Raw genomic sequence first — 18202 nt, forward strand, 5'->3', positions numbered from 1 at the left:
TAGTTCAAATTTGTTTTGCCATTCCTGACCATTAAAATCAATAATCCTCAAGGTAAACTAAACAGATTCAAAATCTAAAAGGTCTAGGGCATTTGGTCCTGACTGTAGTTTATATAAGCGATGAATATTAATAGATCTATTTGTGTTTGGCCGGTCGAAATGAACATCTGGGATTTCACAGAGCAGCAATGAAACCTCCTAAGGAAGGAGAATGCTAAACCTTTTATATCAACTTGCAATCAGACTACTGTGTCCAGTTATCTGAACATAGGCCTGGCCAATGGTCTGGGGACAGGAGTTTGAATCCTGTCATGGTAAATGATGAAACTTGAATATAATGAAAAGGTGGTTTAATGGTCACTATGTAACCACTGTCAGTTGTTGTAAAAACCCACCTGGATCACTAATATCTTTTAAGGCAAGAAACTGATCTCCTTACCTAATCTGCCATACATGTGACTCCTGAGCTAAGCAATATGGTGGACTCTTACCTGACCTTTGGGCAGATTTTAACTAGTCTATGAGCAACAAATATTGATCTAGTCAGTGAAGGTTGCATCCCATGAACAACCATAAAAATAATCTTATTGATCAGCCAACATCTGGCCAATACCATGCGAACTAGATTGGGGGGGGGGTTAAAACAAAAGACAAAATATAAACATTAGCACCCCCAGCCCAAATACAATACTTCCATGGAGAATCATTGACATTCAATAACGTAAATTACATCAAATTCATAACCCTTTCAAAAGTGATTGTCCATTCCACTTCCAAATTCTGCAATTAATGTAAATATCGGGATGCAAAACTGCACTTAGCTGACCGACATAACTGGGTGATTGTTTATAAGCATCTGTATAGTTGACCTATTACCTGCAGTGTGGCACTAAAATAGATGTTTCAAATGGTTTAGGTGAACATTAATGTTCATACCTCGATGCTAGGTCTCCAATCAATTCAGTAAATAACATCTTTTATGTTGGTTGAGTCCATCTTTTATGTCACCCAGCTGTTGTCAGTGAATGAAGTTGTGCTGACAATAAGAAAGCTGCAAAACTGCCATTGATATCTCTCCCATTGACTTTCTCTGAAATGCAGACATGAAGAGATGCAGCATGGAGATAACTGTGACATCTGGGAAATGTGGGAATTCAGCAAGCAATGTAGCTGTTGTAAATAATCATGTTGTATAATTAACCAGGGGTGTAATTAGATCTAATGATACTGAATACATTGTGCAACCATTTAAAAACACAAAACATCGGATGTCACCTGTTCTTAATGAAGGGATCACTGACCTGCTAAGATATGCATCATGTACATCAGTCAGTACATGGCGCAGAAGAAAGGTAATGTTCATGCTAAGCGACTATGAGAACCTTTTCATAACTAGACACAATCATGAATTTTCAAATATAAACACCTTGCTGACTGTTCCATTCAACCAGTTATTTTTCTTCGATGCTTTTGGAGGGTCTGGCTGTTGGAGGAAAGTAATTGTCATTATTTTATAATCAACTGAGGTTGACTGTTAAATGGAACTCGATACTTAATCTGTCTCTGTGCTGTATCCTCACTGAACTTTGTTAGATTAAAAAGAATCCTGCTGTTCTGATGTATAACATTGAGACTTTGAAATTGTGTACAGATATTGCTAGGTGAACTTTTGAATGCATCATGTGAAACTTCCTTTAAAATAAATTGCAGTAAAAATAACAAAGGAATTTCATTCTCTAACATTCATCTTGGGAGTATTACCACTATAATTTATGAGCTGTCTCATGAAAAATGTTATAGTTTAACATATACAATAAACCCTTCTTAAAATTCCCTGCCCATTATGGGCGAGACCTTTCTTTTAGCTTGTAAATCTAGCTTCCATTAGCCACCTTATATATCTTCATACAAGAAGGATAGTACAGACAGCAGCTAGAATTGATAAAGGTATGTCCTTATAAAAGCGTGTATTGTGTCAGTTGATTGTGTCCTTATACTTCTTCCCCACCAGCCAACTGTTTTCTTTTTCTGTAATTTTCTCCTTCACAATTTGGTTTATTTTCTAATTTTATTAATTACCAGTCAGCTTACACAAAAATATTTTGCACAATTTCAATTTAATTCATTAAATAAAAGTCAGAGGATGAACCATATAACAGCTTATCATTCTTCTTCTAAAGCAGTCCCTGGGGATTGATGGTGACTTGTCTCCACTCCGGTGGGATGGGTTTAGAGATGAGTGACAATTGCACAATTTGCAGGCGTAGCCACAGGCCAAGTGGCCAGGTCATTGGCGAGCTCCTTCCACTGCCTCAACATTATGTTGGAAAGACTATCAGGAACACAAACACAGTGTTCGGTTCCATGCCAAAGAAACCATAGCTATTTTGGTTCGGTCACAAGCCAGGTTCACTCATGACTTCAGTAAGATGTTTGATCTCTTCAAAGATGCTTCAAAGACATTCCCTTAGAATCTCCTGCAGAAATCAACTCTGAACAGATCAAAGCAACACACTCTCAACTCTGATCTCCAGCATCTGCAGACCTCACTGTCTCCCAAATGCATTAGGGGTTTGGTATCAGGCATGCACTTGACATGACATTACCATTAGGTTTTGTCTGAGAAATGCCTCCATGCTGGCCAGTTTGGCTTGGAAGAGATCCTGCTGTTGGGACTGCCTTTCTTGCAGCTTCATTTGGAGTATCTTGCAAAGGCAGCCATTTCTAGTTTGAGGTGTTGATCACATGACTGATAAACCATGACTTTGGTCTCAAGCTTAAGACCCAGGTCCTCAAATACTGTATTCTTCAGTCATCAAAGGCTGTGCTGGAACATTGGAGGCAATAATAAATTTCATCACCTGTGTCTCTCTTCAACAAGCAGAGGCTTCCTAAGATACAGAAAACGGACGACTTCTTCCACAATCTCACCATTGAGCCTAATTGACAGAGGGGAGTGTTTTGCTATGGGAGTTGATTGGAAAATCAACAGGGGTGGCAATGGACTGTTAATCCAGAGACCACGTAATGTTCTGGGGACCCAAATTCATATCCCGCCATGGCAGATGGTGGAATATGAATTCACTAAAAACTTGAAATTTACTCAGGGCTCACATGGCACCAGAGAGGCAGCTAAGTTCAAGAGAGGAGTGTCTGCAGGATGTCCCAAATGTAAAATTATATAGGCACTCTTACACACTGCTTTTGGTCATGTTACAAGGTCCAGAGATACTGGAGTGCCATAGTAAGGAAATCCTGGGAATTGAAGTCAAGATGGATCTGGTATTTCTTCTCCTGGGCTTGCCAAACTTGCCCTCTCTGGGGCAACATGGGAAGAGGTTGTGTAACATTCTTATGCACTGTGTGAGGAAGAACATTCTAATGAATTGGATGTCAGAAAAACCCCCAGGTCTTTGGGATGGCACAGGATGGAGCATCTCCCACAAGACTACCTCACAAAAATGGTGCACCACAAAATGGAGCAGTTTTATGAGACATGGCAGCCCTTTCTAAACTATATAGACGCAATATTAACCAGGGCCGTGGTATAGCCGTGGGAGTCAGACTAGGCGGCCCCTGGGAGGGGGAAGCTGGGAAAATACAGGTACAATGGCAGGTGCTTTCAGGGGTGGGAGCTTTAACGGAGGTGCAGTGAGTGAAATAGAATAATGCGATTTAATTTAATTTAACTTGAATTCAACTTAAACTAAACTACAATCAAATTAAGTAAGAGTTAAATTAAGTTAAGTACATATGTTTGTTCTGGTAAGTAATAATAGGTAGTTTATTATTAATAGTATTGTGATATGACACTGTTGTACTACCTCTCTATCATTTTGTAATAGTTGCTTTTGTAAAAGATTTCAAAACATTTTTAACAAAAAAAATCTAGAATTAAGAATCTATTCACAACCATGAATCCATTGTCAGAAAAATTCAATCTCGACCCCTCTGTTTTTATTCTACTCCGTAATTTTATTTCATTTATTTAATTTATCTTTTTTTATTTTTTTTTCACTGTTCTGTACCTCTTATTTCTTGATTGTCTCTCTTTCTCTCACTCCCCACTCTCTCATCACCTTTTTCCTCTCCTCTTCCCTCTTTGCTACCCTTCTCCCCTGTTTTCCATTTTGCCTCTGCTTCACCCATCCCTCTCCATCCCCCACATATTTTGTCACATAGCACTGGCTTCAGCCTTGGTCATTCACAGCTCCTAATCTCCCTATAATCAGCTTTGACAAGGGGTCAGTTCGACTCGAAACATCAGCTCTTTTCTCTCCTTACAGATGCCGCCAGACCTGCTGAGATTTTCCAGCATTTTCTCTTTTGGCTTCAGATTCCAGCATCCGTAGTAATTTGCTTTTATCCCTATAATCTCTCGATGCACTGTCATTATCACCTCTTTATTGCTACCTTTGCTTCTGGAGCCATGACTCACCTTCTCTCAGTTTAGTATAAATACCTCCTTATTTCTCCTTTTTTTTTAGCTTTGACAAAGGGTCAGTTAGACTCGAAACGTCAGCTCTTTTCTCTCCTTACAGATGCTGCCAGACCTGCTGAGATTTTCCAGCATTTTCTCTTTTGGTGTCAGAAAAATCCATCTGTTTCACTAATGTCCTTTAAAGAAGGAAGTTGCTGTCCTTACTTGGTCTGGGCTACATGTGATTCCAGACCCACAGCAATGTGGTTGATTCCCAACTGCTCTCTGGCAATTAGGGTCAGGCCACAAACACTGCCTAGCCAGCGACACTCACATCCCATAAATAATTTTTTAAAAAAGACCTTCACTTCTGTGTTGTGTTGGGGTATGTCTTTCACCCCTAGGGATGAAATAAAATGCACCATCCAACCAAACAAAAGTTCAATATTAATCACAGATTAAGGTAATCTCTGACCACATTTTTGTACCATTCACCATGTACCATACCACATCCACCTCTTCCCTCTCAATTCTGATTCCGCCCCTGGAAAAATATGATCTCCCAATTCATTTAGAATTGTCCCTTCAAGATTGCACCAGCCTCCGTTCACACAATATATGATTTTTAATTTATTCTCGGGATTTGGGCATCACTGGCTAAGCCAGTGTTTATCATCCATCCCTAATTGATCAGAGGGCAGTTAAGAGTCTCTCATATTAGCTATGGATCTGCAGTTACATGTAAGCCAGATCAGTTAAGGATGGCAGATTCCTTTCCTAAAGAATATTAGTGAACCAGGTGTGGGGGTTTTCAATCAATTAACAACAGTGTCATGATGATACACTTTGAATTCCAAATTATAATAAATTCAACTTCCACCAGCTGTCATCGTGATAATTCAAATGCAGTTCCCCAGAATGTTACCTAAGTCTCTTCGGTTGATAGTCCAATGATAATACCACTAGGGCCATTGCCTTCCCAATTTCTGCAGCTAAGTCATTTGCTTAACTCTACCACCACCCTTTATTTCCCTAGTTCCCAGTCAAACCCTTATTTCTGGCCCTTTCTCTGGGATGCTGCCCGATTTCCTGTGCTTTTCCAGCACCACACTTCTTGACGCTGACTCTACAGTATCTGCAGTCCTCACTTTCTCTCAGCTCGTTTCCCTATTGTGGCTTTCATTCAGTTCCAAGGGATATCAACTATAGTGGGCAACTGCTTTAGTCATTCACTGTCAGGTCTGGCTGATCCACATGAAGCATCGTCTGGTTCTGCTGTCATCTGCTGAAGCTGCTCACTTTTCCAGTCTCATTCTCGAATACAAAGATATATGCCCCTGGTTTATTTTCTGCACTGCAAAACCATCTTCTTAAAGGCCCCTCTCTTCAGTGCTCACCTCTAACAACAACCACAAGGAATTTATGAACTTCTTTATCACAAGGATCAAGTGCCTCTGCCCTATCTCTCCCCTCCACTAGCCTATCCAGCCAAACTTCCTCTCCTGGCTCTCGTTTCTAGTTTCTTTCCTATCTCCTCTCATGATCTAGCTTAGCTCATCTTGTCCATGAGACCCTTGACCCTAGTCCCACTAAACTGTTGACCATTCAATTTCCCCTCCTGGTCCCAACGTTAGTGGTTTTCTCTTCAGTTACTCTCCTCTGCTGCTTCACCCACTCCTCAAAATAACAAACCAATCCAGAACCTCACCCTCCTCTCCAAAGTCCTTGATTGCTTCCCAAATTCATGTCCATCAAATTCATGGAACTCCAAATTTGAATCTGTTAAAGCTGCGATCTGCTCTAGCACATTGCGGCTCTTATCAAAGTGACAATTGACATCCTATTTGACAAGAGTAAATGTTCTCACCTCATCCTCATGACCTTCCTGCAGAATTTGCCACACCAGACAATACACACCGTCTCTGTCTCTCTCTCTCTCTCTCACACACTCTCTCTCTCACTCTCTCTCTCTCTCTCTCTCACTCACACACGCACACATGCACACACACACACACTCTCTCTCTCTCTCTCTCTCTCGAGTTGTTTAGGTCTGGAGTGTTCTGCCTGGAAGGGTGATGGAGGCAGGTTCAATCAAGGCACTCTGGAGAGCATTGGGGGATAATTTGAATAGGGATAATCTGCAGGGTTACAGGGAAAAGATAGGGTGAATATCTCTATGTCATGATGCTTATTCTGAGAGCTGGTACAGACACAGTGGGCCAAATGGTCCCTTTCCGCACCATAACAATTCTATGATTATCTGTGCTGGTCTAATTTTTGTGTATCCCTCATTTTAAATCGTACACAGTTGGTGCTTTAAGCCGCCTTAGTAGAAAACTCTAATTCCATGTCTAAACCTCCCTGGCTTCTGTTTAAGATGCTCCTCCTCTTTGACCAAACTTGTGGCCATCTGCCCTGATATTGCTTTCTGTGGCTTGGTGTCAAATCCTACCTTACAACACTCTTTTGGAGTGCCTGTGGTCATTTGACGTTAAAAGCGCTATGTAAATATAGATTGTTGTTGTTTGCGCTGTAAAACCAACAATCTCCCAGACATCAGCTATCTACCAATCATTCCGTCACTGCATTGCTATGCAATCTGACTACACAAGCAATGACAGATGGCAACACTCTGCCAAAACTCAAAGCAGATTAGCAAGGGCCTCTCTGTGTTGGAGGGACCAATTACCACACACTACCCTCAGGGAACGATATCAGATGTTCACTGGGGCTAAATAATATTTGAATTGAAAAAAATCTTCCTCTGAACACCGTATTCAGTGTTTAGTGTCAGCAGGTTGTAATTAGCTAATTAAATGAATGGGACTGACAGAATGGCCCAGTGGGGCATGATGTAACACAGACAGCTCCTGAAATATGAGGAGGAAGCATCGTGGAATATTAAGCACCGAGAACAGTTAACACCTTGTCCATGAAGGAATACCTTTTGCTACAGGTTCACAAGTAGACAGCAATGTCTTAAACAGACCCAACTGAGATGAAAGGGTCCCGTCTCCTGTCTGAAGTTAACAAACTATATTATGAAGCCACCTCAGAAATAAGACGGTTTTCACACGTTAACACATATGCTTATTAATATTGCCCAACCCAAACACACCCTTAATCTTTTCCCTTCCTTGTTAAATGTTTTTGCCCTCCGCTTCTGAAACTCTTGATTCTTTTTGCACTGTGGTTTCTCAAGTGCTCCTGACATTTTCTTCGGTAGCCTTCATAGGACTTACACAGTTAATGATCAGGCCCTGGAGAGTGCTGCCAAACAAAGAGACCGAAGGGAACAGGGACATAGTTCCTTCAAAGTGCTGTCACATGTAAACAGGGTCTTGAAGAAGCCATTTGGCACACTTGCCTTCATTGGTCAGAACATTGAGTATAGGAGTTGGGACGTCAAATTACAGCTGTGCAAGACATTGGTAAGGCCAGAAGTGGAGTATTGCGTACAATCCTGGTTGCTCTGTATTAGAAGAATGTTATTAAACTCGGAAGAGTGCAGAAAGATTTACAAGAATGTTACCGAAACTGGAGGGTTTGAGTTATAAGGAGAGGCTGGGACTTTTTTTCCCCGAGAGCATAGAAGGCTGAGGGGTGCCTGTATAGAGGGACATAGATTATGTGAATAGCTAAGGTCTTTTCCTCAGGGTAGGAGAGTTCAAAACTAGTTAAAGGTGAAAGGAGAAAGATTTAAAAGATACTTGAGGGGGAACCTATTCACACAGAGGAGGGTGCATATATGGAACTAGCTGCCAGAGAAAGTGGTAGGGGAAAGTAAATTACAACAATTAAAAGACATTTGGACAGGACATGGATAAGAAAGGTTTAGAGGGATATGGGCCAAATAAAAGCAAATGGGACCAGTTCAGCTTTGGAAACCTGGTCAGCATTGATGAGTTGGGCCAAAGGGTCTGTTTCCATGCTGTATGACCCTATGACTCTTATGACTGGGAGTGTCTGCAATCTCAAAAGCACTTCATTGGCTGTAAAGCACTTTGGGACATCTGGAAGGTCAAAGCTGTTCCATCTTTTATTTTAAATAAACAGGATAATGCCATTGAGTAGAGGACTGTCAGACTGAATGTGCTAATGTTTCATCATCTCACACTCATTTACAGAGACATAACTGTAGCCAGCTGCAAAACCACAATTAAAAAAATGAAAAACGTTCAATCTGATTTTAAAGGGCTTAGCAATTGTGTTTAATTGATTTGTGAAAATATTGTAAATGGACATGGTGTGTCAGTACATGCAGAGGCACTGTATAATTATAACTACAGACACTATATTTAAGGGACATGATGGCATAGTAGTAATGTCACTTGACTGATAACCCAGAGGTTCAGTCTAATGATCTGGGGACATAGGTTCAAGTCAACTATGTAGAATTTCAATTCCATTAATAAACCAGGAAAATGAAGCTACTCTCAATAATAGTGACCATTGCAAATATCATTACTTGATTTAGGGAAGGAAGTTTGCTGTCATTGTCTAGCCTAGACATGAACATCAGACACACAGCTATGTGATTGACTCCTGAACTTCTCTCAAACCATTAAGTTTAAGAACAATTAGAGAAAGGAAACAGATGCCCAAATCCCATTTTTTTAAAAATGCAATTCATTTTATTTTACTTCCTTCACTTCTGAAATGTCTTATACGCTTTTCTCCTCTCCCCTCTCATCTTATCACGTTTGTGATGACTTGTTGTATTCATCCATACTTGTCACCCTTTCTCTGCACTTGGAATGACCTCATCAGCCAGGTCGTCATTATTGGTAGATTTTAGACTGGCCATTGAGAAATCCCTCAGCTACCTTGGCCATAAGACCTGGAACTCTCCCGTCCATATGAGCAAACCCTCCTACATATCCACCTCAACATTCTTAAAATCTACCTGACTGACTACATTGTTAGCCATTTAGCTCATATTAACTCATGTGGCTATAGGAGAAAGTGAGGACTGCAGATGCTGGAGAGTCAGAGTCAAAGAGTGTGGCACTGGAAAAAGGACAGCAGGTCAGGCAGTTTTCAAGGAGCAGGAGATTTGATGTTTCAGCCTGATGAACAGCTGAAGCCCGAAACATTGACTCTCTGCACCTCGGATGCTGCCTGACGTGCTGTGCCTGTTCCAGCGCCACTGTTTTTGACCCATGTGGCTGTAGCCTCATAAGGCTCCTGTGAAACATCTTAAGTTGTTTAAATGCATTAAAGGTGCTATACAAATAAAACTTTTTGTTGCTGGCATCCTGTGCACTCAGTGATACCCTAGATTAGCTGGCAGGGGAGCCCATCACCTTTCTGAATCTTCCCTGACTAGGTTTCAAGAGAAGGCTGTCACCAGTTTAGAATGGTGCTGCTGTTGAGATCACCGGATCTTTGTGTTAGAAATATTCTAGAATCGCATGATTGTGTGCTTAGTTTTCATATCCCACTTTGCCTCACCCTACTTCTGCCAATTGCAGTCCCACATTCCTGTGAGATTCTGTGCTATTTCTGGCATGGTGGTCCTGTGGTGAGCATAGCTGCCTTCCAAGCAGTTAACCTGAGTTCAGTTTTCAGCTATTGCAAATGGTGAGTTCAAGCCATTCATTAAAACCTACAAGCTCAAAATGAATTTGGTTTACACTGTTGAGCTGCTGCGGGAATGGTGGTTGAAAAGAGAGAAAATCCTTTGTGTGATCTCCTCATTAGGAAGCTACGTCTGAATATCAGTACAGTGAACGTGGTGACAGATTCACCAGAGTTGCTAAAGTGTTGGGAGCAAATCACTTGCCAGACCCCAGTGTTCTCCAGAGCTTGCTATGCCGTTTGGTACTTGGTGTTAGAAACAATGAGAAGATTGCTATTCATTGCAGAATTTGAGGTGCCAGAGCTGAGAAAAGTTCAGAGGAAGGTCTAAATGTTCAGGAATATGACTGAGGAAGAGGCTTCTGTAACACTGGAAACTTTGGTTTTGGAATCCAGAAGCACTTTCATCTTGGCATCAAGTATGATTTTAGTATTGGAACGTATGGTCTAGATATCTATGTGGTCATGGAATGGCTTGGTTTCAGTATTTCTGATAAAAAGGTGAATTGGTTCAAAATACAAGATTTCCAATGAGGCAATTTCAGCAAAGATATGATAGCATCCTGCTAGCTGGCAAGTAATTTGAACAAGCAATAAAGCTAATTTCTAACAGTAAAATATTCCCCCATTATATTCCCAACATTGGTGGTTATGCTAGAGTTCTAAGCTTGAGAATTTCCTCTCTAAAACTCTCCACCTTTCACTTCTCTCTGCTTTTTTGAGTAACTGTTTAAAACCTGCTTCTTTCACCAAGCTTTTGGCTATCTACTTTATTATCTACTGATACAGCACCAGCCAAATAGCCACTTCCCTGTAATTTGCTGTGGGCCAATTTATGACATTAAAGATGCTTTATAAATGTAAATTGTTTCATACAAGAGAAGTTCATGATAAATTAAAGTCATAAAATGTTAACCAGCTGCTTGCTACCTGTTGTTAAATATTGATTTGAAATGCATTGTAAAACCAAACACGATGACCCAAATTTCAAAATCCCACAGGCTCGGGAAACTTCTGTGGAAAGGTTAGCCGAGCTGGTTGACGTGACATTAGAGACCCTGGGAAGTGGTTCAATGGTAACATCCCAACTCTCATGCATCTGACAGTATCACCTGGGTTTATTTGTTCTGATCAAATAGAAGACCTCAATTATTAATGGACACATTCTCATTCATGCTCATTACAAGCAGTTCATGTAATGTCCTCAGTAATGCCTGCATGCTGACAGTCAGGGTGCCATGATCCACTCTGTCTGCCAAAGATTTTATTTCCAGACTGACTAGTGAACAATCACACTTCCATCAGCTACAGGCCAAGACAATAAGCTGCTTCATGTATATTTCATGGGACATATTCAGGGGATTGGGAGCTCTATGCAATGGAAAAGCACCTAATACTCTGGAATAATGGAGCAGGATTCATAATCTATGCGTCACCTTAGCCCTGTGCTCTTGTTTAGCTTCACTCACAAATCAAGCACAGACCTGCTGACCACTTTGCAGAGTACCTCCATTCAGTCGGCAAGTATTGTGACAAGTGTTCTTATTGCTTGCTATTTAAATTCTTCACCTTGCTCCCACGCTGACATCTCTGTCCTCAGCCTGCCACTGTGTTCCACTGAAGCAACCACAAGCTTGAGGAATAACACCTCAGTCCTTCGACTGGGTAGCCTTCTTGAATCAAACAAGTTTGCATTCAATAATTTTAAATCCCAGTCTCTACCAGAATTCAGTGTTGTCTTCTTTTCCTCTCTCTCATGTTTCTTCTACTGTATGGTCAAACTACAATGATCACCACTCTCTGGACACATCTTTTATTCCTTAATTTGTCCCAATTCCTACTCTCTTTGACCTTGAAACTTGATTCTTAGTCACTTACTCTCTCCTGTTCTCCACACTATCATAGACCTTCCTTTTTGTTCTTCCTTTCGCCTTATCCACACAAACCCACTGCCAATCCCTGCACCTGTTCAAAACAAATTATAATTGTAATTTTTGACTAATCTGATGAAAGATTACAGATCACTGAAATGTTAACTTAATTTCCCTACCCACAGATGTTAGATAAGACCGTAGGATTAGGAGCAGAATTAGGCCACTCGGCCTATTCAATCATGGCTGTTATGTTTCTCAACTGCATTCTCCTGCTTTTTTCCTGTAACCTTTGATCCCCTTACTCATCGAAAACCTGTCTATCTCTGTCTTAAATACACTCAATAACTTGAGCTCCACAGCCTTCTGCAACAATGAGTTCCACAGATTAACCACTACCTGGCTGAAGAATTTTCTCCTCATCTCAGTTCTAAAAGGTCATCTCTTCACACTAAGGCTGTGCGCTTGAGTCCTAGTCTCTCCTACTGATGGAAACATCTTCTCCACATCCAGATCTTTCAGTATTTTGTAAGTTTCAATCAGATTCCCTCTCATCCTTCAGAACTTCATTGAGTGCAGACACAGAGTCTACAACTGCTCTTATATGATAAGCCCCTCAATTCCTGGGATTGTTCTTGTAAACCTCTTCTGGGCTCTCTCCAAGGGCTAGCACATCCTTCCTCGGGTATAGGGCCCAAAACTGCTCGCAATATTCCAAATGCTGTCTGACCAGAGCCTTACAAGCATCAGCAGTACATCTCTGCTTTTGTATTCTAGTCCTCTTGCAATGAATGCTAACATTGTAGTTGTCTCCCTAACTGCCAGCTGAACGAGCATGTTAATCTTCAGACAATCCTGAACTCAGACTCTCAAGTCCCTTTGTGCTTCAGGTTTCCAAAGCCTTTCCCCATTTAAAAAATAGCCTATGCTTTTATTCTTCCTACCAAAGTACTGCGCCAACATTGTATTCCATCTACCTCTTCTTTGCCTGTCCAAGTCCTTCTGCAGCCTTCCCACTTCCTCAACACTACCTGTCCACCTATCACTGTGTCATCTGCAAACTAAGTAACAGTGCCCTCGTTTCTTTCACCCATAATATGAATAGTTGTGGTCCCACAACTGATCCCTGCAGAATTGCAATAATCACTGGCTGCCACCCTGAAAAAGCCTCCTTATCCCTATTCTCTGCCTTCTGCTAGTTAGCCAGTCCTCTATTAATGCCTACACCTTGCACCTAACACCATGGACTCATCTGATTTAGCAGCCTCCTGTGCGCATGTGTCAAAGGCCTGGTAATCCAAATAGATCATGTTGACTGGCTCTCCTTTGTTCATCTTGCTTAGTCCTCAGAAGAATTCTAACAGTTTAGTCAGGCATGGCCTCCCCTTGACAAAACCATGCGGCTCAACCCTATTTTACCATGTGCTTCCAAATATTCCACACACAGATCCTTAATATGAATTCTAAAGTCTTACCAATGACTGAGGTCAGGATGATTGGCCTATATTTTCCAGTCTTCTGCCTCCCACCCTTCTGAAACAGTTTTCCTCATTTTTCAGTAGTGTAGGACACTCCCTTACTCCAGTGATTCCTGAAAGATCAACACCGATGGCTCTACAATCTTCTCAGTTAACTCCTTTAGAACGCTAGGTGTAGTCCATCCAGTCTAGGCGATTTATCCACCTTCAGATCCTTCAGCTTCTCCAGCACCTTCTCCGTAATGATGGCCACAACACTCACCTCTGCCCCAGACTCTTTTGAAGTTCAGATATGCTGCTGGTGTCTTCCACTGTGATGACTGATGCGAAGTACCTATTCAGTTCCTCTGCTATTTCTTAGTTCCCCATTACTACTTCTCCAGCCTCATTTTCTAATGGTGTAATGTCTACTCTTGCCTCTAAAAACTCTTGCAATCTTCTTATATTTCCTTATCTCCCAATTTATTCCTTTTTTAGTTATCCTCTGTTGGTTTGTAAAGGCTTCCCAATCCTCTGGCTTCCCATTAATCTTCACCACATTATATGCTTTGACTTTTGTTTTTATGTTGTCCCTGACTTCCCTTGTCAGTTATGGTTACCTCAATCTCTCCTTAGTATGTTTCTTCTTCCTTGCAATGAATTTCTGCTGTGCCTCCTGAAATACCTCCAGAAACTCCTGCCATTGCTGCTCCACCATCACCCCTTCCAATCAACTCTGGCCAGCTCCTCCCTCATGTTTTTGTAATTACCTTTACTCAACTGTAATACCATTACCTCTGATTCCAGTATCCCCTTCTCAAACTGTGAGGTGAATTCTAACATATTATGGTCACTGACCCCTTGGGGATCCTCCACCTTAAGCTCCCTAATCAAGTCTACCTTATTACACATCACCCAATCTAGAGTTGCCGGTTCCCTATTGGGGGAGAAAGTGAGGACTGCAGATGCTGAAAATGTGTTGCTGGAAAAGCGCAGCAGGTCAGGCAGCATCCAAGGAGCAGGAGAATCGACGTTTTGGGCATGAGCCCTTCTCCAACACATTTTCGGTTCCCTATTGGGCCCTACCACAAGCTGCTCCAAATAACAATCTCGTAGATATTCTATGAATTATTTTTCTTGAAATCTGGTACCAACCTGATTTTTCCAGTTCCTCTACATATTGAAGTCCCCTGTGATTATTGTAATAGTGCCTTTTTAATCTGCATTTTCTATCTCTTGATTTATTTTCTTCACGACATACTGACTACTTCATGGAGGCCTGTATACAGCTCCCTTTACAGTCTTTCTTTTCTTTGCGGTTCCTCAACTCTACCCGGACAGATTCTAAGATTTCTGACTCTCTACCACTTCTTGCTATCACTTTCTTACTGAGAAGGCAATCCCAACTCCTTTTGCCATCTGTCTGTCCTCTCAATAGGACATGTATCCTTGAATATTTAGTTCCCAGCCCTGATCCCCTGCTGTCAGGTCTGTGTGATACTCACAACATCATAGCTGCCAATTCTTTATTTCTCTCAGGAGAACAGCCCAAAACTTATTTAAATAATAGCAGGCTCACATCCTTCTTAAACTGTGGAGCCAAGAACAGGACACAATTCTCCTGTTGAAGTGGAAGCAATAGAATATAGAACATAGAACATTACAGTGCAGTACAGGCCCTTCGGCCCTTGATGTTGTGCCGACCTGTGGAACTAGCCTGAAGCCCATCTATCCTACACTTTTCCATTATCATCCATATGTTTATCCAATGACCATTTAAATGCCCTTAAAGTTGGTGAGTCTACTACTGTTGCAGGCAGTGTGTTCCATACCCCTACTACTCTCTGAGTAAAGAAACTAACTCTGATATCTGTCCTATATCTATCACCCCTCAATTTAAAGCTATGTCCCTCGTGCTAGCCATCGCCATCTGAGGAAAAAGGCTCTCTCCGTCCAATCTATCAAATCCTCTGGTTATTTTATATGCTTCTATTAAGTCACCTCTCAACCTTCTTCTCTTTAACAAAAACAGCCTCAAGTCCATCAGCCTTTCTTCATAAGACCTTCCCTCCATACCAGGCAACATCCTAGTAAATCTCCTCTCTACCCTTTCCAAAGCTTCCACATCCTTCCTATAAAGCAGTGGCTAGAACTGTACACAATACTTCAAGTGCAGCCACACCAGAGTTTTGTACAGCTGCAGCATGACCTCATGGTTCCAAAACTCAATCCCTCTACCAATAAAAGCTAACATACCATATGCCTTCTTAACAACCTGGGTGGCAACTTTCAAGGATCTTTGTACATGGACACTGAGATTTCTCTGCTCATTTACACTACCAAGAATCTTACCATTAGCCCAGTCTCTTTATTCCTGTTGCTCCTTCCAAAGTGAATCACCTCATACTTTTCCACATTAAACTCCATTTGCCATCTCTCAGCCCAGTTCTGCAGCTTATCTATGTCCCTCCGTAACCTACAACATCCTTTGTCACTGTCCACAACTCCACCATCAACTGTAAATTTACTAAACCATCCTTCTACGCCCTCATCCAGGTCATTTATAAAAATGCCAAATAGCACTGGACCCAAAACAGATCCTTGCGGTACACCATTAGTAACTGAATTCCAGGATGATCATTTCCCATCAATCACCATCCTCTGTCTTCTTTCAGCTAGCCAATTTCTGATCCAAACCACTAAATCACCCTCAATCCCATGCCTGCGTATTTTGTGCAATAGCCTACCATGGGGAACCTTATCAACCACCTTACTGAATTCCAAATACACCACATTAACTGCTTTACCCTTATCCACCTGTTTGGTCACCATCTTAAAGAACTCAATAAGGTTTGTGGGGCATGACCTACCTTTCACAAAACCATGTTGACTATCCCGAATCAACTTATTCCTCTCTAGGTGATTATAAATCCCTTCCCTTTTCCAACACTTTACCCATAACCGAAGTAAGGTTCACTGGTCAATAATTACCAGGTTTGCCTCTACTCCCCTTCTTGAACAAGGGGACAACATTTGCTGTCCTCCAGTCTTCTGGCACTATTCTTGTAGGCAATGAAACATAAAGGTCAAAGCCAAAGGCTCTGCAATCTCCTCTCTGGCTTCTCAGAGAATCCTAGGATAAATCCCATCCGGCCGAGAGGACTTATCTATTATCTATCTCTAATACCTTGTGGACAAAGGTGTTGCCCACAAGGTATTAGAGGTAGATAATAGATAAGTCCCTCTGCTTCTGCACCCCCTGCTTTAGAACCATGATTTGGAATCACAGCTTTTATTTTATATTGTCTCTCTTCATTCTTACCCAAAATGCATCAGTTCACACTCCCTTGCATAAGATTCACCTGTTCCCTTGCTGTGCATTTCATCAGCCACTCTATGCCCTCATGACTGCTATCACCATCCTGCTCACTGTTCAAAATACTTCCAAGGTTGGTGGCATCTGCAAATGTTGAAATTATGCTGTGAATACCTAAGTCTAGGTCATTAATGTAGATCAGGAAAAGGAACAACTGTTACACTGATCCCTGGGAAATACCACCTTCCTCCCATCCACCATATACCTCCTTCCAGTCTGTTTATTAGTTCGAAGAATCTTGAAGATGGGTGAAAGAAGATCTGATGGTGAAGAATGGTCCAAATAGGTAATGAAGAGGCTCAGAGTTGGACCAGGATGGGAAGTCAGGGCAGGGTGAGGTTGGAGATGTTGGATATCCAATGGCAGGAGCGTATGCTCTGAAGAGGCCATGTGATGAAAACTACAGGAATGCCGTCAGCCAGATTTGGCAGCTCTCAAATTAAGTCACTTGAGTTTTGATGCGAGGCCAATTTCTCCTGTGACTGAAGAATGAAACAGCATGGGGCCTCATGTGTCATTAACTTGTTGCACCCTTGGCAGCCCTGAGAAGCCAGGTTTCTCCACTTCTTTTTCCCAGCTTAACAAACACCTCACATGAAGGAGGCTTAGTCTCCGTGAGTGGGTTGTTGGCTCCTATTAGCTTGAACAGCTCATTGCTGTGTTGCAGCTTAATGTTGTAGCTGATAAATAATGCGTGTAAATTAAGGGCATGATAATTAGTCTGTTAATTGACCAGTAATTACCTACAGCTGTAGTTGCCTTGTCCTGTTTGCAAGTGAACACGCCTGTGATGTGTTCACACCAATTTAGGATGTTTACAAAATGCAAATAGTTCCATGATTCATACAATGATTGGTAAAGGAGTTCCTACCGAATTCTCATTTTCATTTTTCTAATTGGCAACGCTTTGATTGTAAGGTCCCAGAATTTTGTCTCCACAACATTATTAGCATAATACAAACAAAATTTACAGTCTCACTTTACAAAGGACCACATTGACTTTACAGCACAGAAACAGGCCGTGCTGGTGTTTGTGGTCCAGATGGGCCATCTCCCAAACCTACGTCATCTCAACTGGTTACACCAAAGGAATGGATTCTATAGAGACCCTCAGGTTGAATGCCGAGCACTGAATGTACATCACGAATATGAATAATACTAAAATTGTACTAAGGTACCTTGGAGTGGGACATGTCATATTACGGAGAGTTTAATTCTGTTGCATTTTTTGTCATTTTCTGTTTGTAATGATTTGCCTTCAAGCTCCATGACTAACATGGAATATATATGGATAATATTAAGAGTATTACAGTGTGTTGGGGAACCTAAGATATATAGAGAAAAGTTGAATATTATTTTTAATGTTTCAGTTCGAGTGATGCTGCCAGACCTGCTGAGCTTTTCCTGAAATTTGTTTTTGTTTCGGATTTCCAGTATCCGCAGTTCTTTCAGTTTTTATTTTGAATTTTATTCTACTTGCTGTAATTCTCAAGTTTAA

General features: G+C 41.4%; 1 protein-coding gene and 1 pseudogene across 1 annotated transcript in view; both read left to right on the plus strand.

Annotated features, from left to right (window-relative positions):
- The window catches only part of LOC122552619 (endoplasmic reticulum membrane-associated RNA degradation protein-like), a 55351-nt gene extending 53337 nt beyond the window's left edge, over positions 1-2014 (plus strand). Inside the window, exon 18 of the transcript XR_006312431.1 lies at positions 1102-2014. The gene's annotated coding sequence lies outside the window, so the exon portion shown is untranslated. The remainder of the gene's footprint in view (positions 1-1101) is intronic.
- On the plus strand, positions 1337-10626 carry LOC122552620 (annotated as a pseudogene).
- Positions 10627-18202: the final 7576 nt, after the last annotated feature.

Source organism: Chiloscyllium plagiosum, chromosome 9 (genome assembly GCF_004010195.1).
Source record: "Chiloscyllium plagiosum isolate BGI_BamShark_2017 chromosome 9, ASM401019v2, whole genome shotgun sequence".
NCBI lineage: Eukaryota > Metazoa > Chordata > Chondrichthyes > Orectolobiformes > Hemiscylliidae > Chiloscyllium > Chiloscyllium plagiosum.